At 40.5% G+C, this 6,000-nt stretch overlaps 1 pseudogene; it reads right to left on the bottom strand.

The window, feature by feature from the left end:
- Positions 1-4,915: 4,915 nt before the first annotated feature.
- The window catches only part of LOC133790966 (respiratory burst oxidase homolog protein B-like), a 63,965-nt pseudogene continuing 62,880 nt past the window's right edge, over positions 4,916-6,000 (bottom strand).

Here is a 6,000-nt window from a genome sequence, read left to right as displayed (position 1 = left end):
ACGCGCACCTTGGGGGTTGTGGTTGACAAGGTCCTGGGGGGCACCTCCGTTTCCCGAACAGGGACGGGAGCTCGCGGGGGAGGCAGGGGCATCTTCATTGCAGGAAGGGGTGGAGGCACTTTCTCCTGAGCTGCTGGAGCCTGGTTTTTCCCCTTCGCAGGGGACTTGGAGGTACTCCCGATGGCCTTCTTTGCCAGCCGGAGCTTTTTCACCATGGGCCCGGAGGCCCCAGAGGAAGGGGTTCCCCCCCAGGGAACATAGCTCGCAGATCGTTGCTCTCGGGCTGAGACATCTCCTCTAGCAAAACAAAGATAACATTTATATACAAGTAAAAATATTTGTGCGAGACACAAAAGTAAAAAGGAAAACAGATCTTAAGTATATATTGAAAGGGATCCTACCCTACGAGCTAGAGGAGGAATCTATGGTCACGATCACCGGCCCTGGAGCTGCAGCAGGGGAATCTAGGATCATGACTTCGCGAGCTGGAAGAGGCTCTGGGTCCGAATCTGGCTCGGGACTAGACTTTTCTACGTACTGCCTAAGACCCGGAGATACTATACCCTCCCGAAGGGAGGGCCACGACCGAAGGTTGGTCCCGTACTCCTAAAAAAAGACAGACCTAAATGCTAGGTATTATCTACGACTACAGTACCCATAGGGCGGCTCATGTCATGTCCTAGCACGAGCTGGTCAACGCATTGGAGCAAGGTTACGTCACGGTCTAGGTTACTACGATGGCGATGAACGGGCTGGTTAGGATTGAACCTAGCTAACCGAAGGTCTGCAGTGGCCCTATCTAAGTCCCTAAACATATAAGGATTACCTTGTCCGGAGGGACCGGCTGCTACTCCGGACCGAGCCCTCTCCACGTCCGTTTCTTAGGCGACCTCCAGCGCTCGCTTTCGCCTCACGAGGGGCACCTCGTCCTCTTCTTCTCCCACGGCCTCCTCCTAGGGGATGGGGGCCATCTCGCGAGCTAGAGGGAGGCCCTGCGGTCTCCTCAAGGCCAGATTCTGGCCTGGGGAGATTAGCTTGCACGCTAGCATCGTCTCGTCGGACAGAGCTGTCGATAGTCCTTTTCGCTGGGGGGCAGCCCCGCCAATGTCTCGTATTAACCCCCGAGGGTCACAGACTTGGCCATCCTCGCGAAAATGGCTGCATGAGTGTTTCTAAGTCAGGAACTAATAAACGAAGCTAATCAATGATCAACTTACGAGCTAAGAGTAAAGGGTACTTACGAGGGCGGTTGAAATAGTGATATTCGCAATTGCGAAACCCCTTGGACATGAAGAACTGGTCTTTAAAGTCGTTGGGGTGGTTGGGCAGCTCGATGACCGCAACCGTGTTTGGAAAACGGGCCAGATAGTAGAACTCTTCGCCTCGCCCCCTCTGCTCCGGGCTGGCCTTAAGGCAGAAAAAGTAGAGGATGTCCGCCGGCGTGGGGACCTCCCATTCCTGCTTCAGGAATAAGTACCTCAACCTCGCTAACAAACGATATGAGTTAGGGAGCCAGCTTCACGTAATTAAGAAAATCCGCGAAGTACTGGTCTAGCGGAAGGAAGGCCCCAGCCTTGTAGTGCTCGTCGCTCCAGGCCGCGTATTCCTCATCGAGCGGCGCGCAGCTCCGCTCGCCTTTTAGGGGAGGTCGGGCATTTAGGGCGCCCCTCCCAATCTCAATATTGTGGGAAAGGAATATCTTATTCACTTTCCCCTGGTTGGTGATCTTCGAGATGATCCTCTCGGCCTCGAAGAAGACGTCGGTCCCCACCTCGAGCTACTGCTCCATGGCTGGACCGAAAACGGGGATTGGAGAGTCTGTGACCACCTCCTTTCCTTTGGCTTGCTGAGAAGACGAGCTGCAATAGTCTTCTTAGGGGCGTTCTTCTTTGGTCCCATCTGGTCGCCTAACGAACAAAAGAAGAAAGTTTAGAAAAGGCGACCTAAGCATAGGAAAGAATCTGACGCGAAGTGTTTCCTTTACACGGGCTGAGGTAATCTCAGCCCGTGGAGAGTGAGACCACGCGGTTCTATGAACACGCGCCTGTGCTCCCAACGGATCCCCGATTACTCAGAATCCGTGTGTCAGGAGGGTCAGAATAAAAAAGTTTGCCTTGGAAGGAAAGTTTCAGTAGGCAAACAGTGCAAAACCTCCTGCGAAGCGTGCCCCCTAAGCTACCCGGTTTTTGCACCCTAAAAGCTGGTTATTTCAAACAGGCATACAAAATTTCTACCCAGAAAATTTCCCCAGAAAGTGTACCCTTTGAGTCGTACTCCTAAATGTTTTTTTTTTCTACGGTCAATGCCCTGGAATAAAAACCTACGCCTATCATACCCACAAAAACCAGCAGGATACTGCATGCGGTTATAGAAACAATTTACCTAAGCAACAGTGAAAAGGAAATTTAAAGCATGCATTAGCGGAGAACTTACAGAATGTTTTACTGTGAGGAGGCTGAAAGGGTCGTCTGGGTTGGAATCCTGTAGAAATTGCTGGTGCCAAAGCCTCAAAGGAGCTCTCGCGCCTGAGCTTCTGGAACGCTGGGAACAGTAACCGGAAGAAAGGGAGGGTTTTTTGAGACTGAAAAGAAAGGAGAAAATAAGAAAATTTCCAAATGAACGGGTGGCCCATGCGTAAGGTGGCCACCCCTTTTATATACATAAGAGGCCAAGTGAGGAGGGCCGTTGGATTGCCTTGATGTAGGATACGAGGATCTCTACTCGAAAGGCGAAATGACGGCCGAGTATAGGCTAGGCCATTTAATGTGGTTCTCAGAAGACGTACCATCACCAACCACAATGTTCCACGTACTCGACGCCTGCGTAATGAGCGAAATGTGAAGAGTCCACAAGGAAGCCTAAAATCTCCCACTATGGCCTTGGGTGACGTCATGTGCCACGAGCAGGGGCTTGGGGGGCAAATGTACGCCCTAATTCTCCACGGGCTATTAGTGAGCTGGGGTATGACATAATTACATCAGCCACGTGGATGCCACGTGCCCGTAGCTACTGTCGCCAGCTCCCACCTCTTTAGCTCGAGGTAACCAAAGGCTTGCTAAGGTTACTACGGAGTCAGGTCAGAAGTATGGACACCGCAGGCTAAGAAGACATCCAGCTCGAGGTACGAGCTGGAGTTGACAGCTATGACCCTTTATAAAGTCAACCACACAATGTAAACGTGCATATATCAGACATCACATGTCTGATATATCCCTGAATTCTCGGACACGCAGCATAAACGTGCGTGTTCAGGCACCCACGACTAGGTTGGGCCGTGCGGCCCATTATCCCCCTTACCTATTGATTAGACCACACTTCATTTGTCAGGTTTTAGGAATTAATCATGAATGTCACAGATGTGACATGATGGGTAAGAAGGTCACGGTATGACCTCCCTTGCCAACCCACAGGTGCCCTCTCCTATAAATATGGAGATCCTGGGAGTTGCAAAGGGTTGGATTCGATTGTGTAAAGAAATACCTTGTAAAGAATACCAGAAAACTAGCAATAATATAGGCTGGTGGAGTAGAATGATTTTAACCCTTGAACTACCTAAAAAAGTATTCGTATCATCATTTTATTTTAAGATCATTCATCTGTTACGGTTTGTTACTTAGCACCAATCTCATTCTCTTATTCTATTAATTACATGTTGGCGAAGAACTGCGTCAACATTGATCAAATGAGTGTGCCAAATAAAATCATTTTTTTCAATTTGTAATATGCAAATGGAAGTTATAAATCTAGTTACTGATTTGTAACTTCTAAAATATTACCATAATCAATATGTAAAAGAAGTTACATATTCTTGATTTAATTTTCACGTGTTATAATGTTTTATAGCTTCTAGAGATGTTATTTTGACAGCCAATAAGTGTTTGGATGTTACAAAATTACATGGGAGAGGATTTAAGACGTTTTGGCAGCTTGTAACCAAGCTGTTACTTGGTGTTACAATTCAGTAACCTGAAGTTTCGGTTTTAATGCATCTTTTTGATGCCTTGAACATTGTAACACCCCAAGTAACTCCAAATCTCCCATTTAATTCCACAAACACCCAATTTATCATTGGTAATACCCAATGATGTTGGTGGAATTTGAAAATCAATTGGTGACTTCTCAAACTTTATAAATAGACACTATTTTGCTCACTTAAAACACACTTATGATGACATGCTCATCTTTAGAACACTATGCTAAGTATGCGAGAATGCTTGATAAATCCTTAGAAACATTTTAGAGAGTATTCCCAAAATGTTCTTATGAAGGAGGAAATAATTTTTAGAACAAATGTTTTGAACCTTGTTTGATTCTTGAAATCTTTATCTTCTACCTCCTATCCTTGTAATAATTTACATAAATTATATAATTTATTCTCATCTTTTTCCTTCACTTATGTAATATTATTAGTTTATATATATTTTGTGTTAATTATAATTATAGTAATCTCTATTGTTATATTTCTCTAATATTATCTAGGAATTATAGTAACTCTATTATAATTATAGTTACTAAAATGATTTGTTTATTTTTATATATTAATCCATGTGTCGTTTTCTTGGATTCTTTTAAGATAATAATAATAATAATAATAATAATAATAATAATAATAATAATAATAATAATATATTCTCAATTCAATTTCTGGCTCGATGGTCTCATATTACCCCATACACACAAAATGATTTGTTTCTTATTACCTCTCCTCATTTTACATATTCTGTAAAATAATTAATCAATAAAAAATTTATGGCAAAGGAATCTTTGCATGCATAAATTCTTTCTTTTTTTACTCTATAACAAGTAATATAAAACATATATGAAAGAAAGTAATAAATCGAAGAATATCTTAAAAATAAAGGCCAGAAAGTTATGGGACCTAAAATTTATTAAACGTAACATGGATTCGCCTAAGTTAGAAGTTCTCTTTGTGGAAATCAAATTTTGTAGTGCTTGCACTTCGAGAAAAGTCTAGAGAGAGTTTTTTTAAGTTCGGAGCTAATGTACCCGTACCGCAATAAAACACTCCTGCAATGCAACAATTTAAAATGCGAAAATTAACCATATATATAAATACTAACAAATTAAATAATGATATGAATATATATTATAATAATAATAGGAATATTATCATGAATAAGGAATTTTAGCATAAATATCTCTTTAATGGTAAGTTGTAGCCAGTTTGACAATTTAGTTTTTAATTTTTTTAATTAAATTCTTGAGTTCTAATAACAATGAACTGTTTTTAGTCAATTTTTTTTAATAAAATCCCAAGACTAAATTGCTACTATTTTTGAAACACAAAACCTTAATAATTGTCAAAAATATTTATCAGAAATTGAATTGTCAACATCAAAAAATTCAGTGGGTATTGATATGAATATATTGTAATTACCAAAGTTATTATTTTTCTCATTAATTATGACTATATGTTAGTTAATATAGTTTAATAGTTTAGTTAAGCGGTGAAAATTAAACAAAATTGCTTTAAATTTGAAATATTTATTTTAATGATATGATTTTATGATTTAGAAAATAATTATAATGTGGATAGTTATAATTATTTAAGTTAGTATTTATAAAGATTTTAGCATATGATTTAAATTAGTGTATAGTTTAAGCTTTTAATTAAATTATAATATAATTTTAATGCACATATTTTGGTGGTCTAAAGATTTTACATGTGGCATTAAATTAAGTCTCAATTATTTAAAATATTAGGTATGGCCGAAATTTCCTATAGTTTTATTAGGTAGATTTTTTGTGAATTTATTTATTAAGTATAAGAGTTATTTTTAAGAATAAAATTGAAAATTAATTAGTCATAGGTGGGGGTGTGCAGAATATATCAAATCAAATTACAATCGACCGCCAAAAATTGGATATCCAATTATTATTGGATCAGATCAGATGTAATTTTTAAAAATTCAAATTGGATAGGTCGGTTGTTGGATGGGGGGTTCAACATCCAATAAAAATTGACCAAATCGATCCAAT

The sequence above is a fragment of the Humulus lupulus genome, chromosome 7 (genome assembly GCF_963169125.1).
Source record: "Humulus lupulus chromosome 7, drHumLupu1.1, whole genome shotgun sequence".
Taxonomy (NCBI): Eukaryota; Viridiplantae; Streptophyta; class Magnoliopsida; order Rosales; family Cannabaceae; genus Humulus; species Humulus lupulus.
This window is presented reverse-complemented; position numbering and strand designations above follow the sequence as displayed.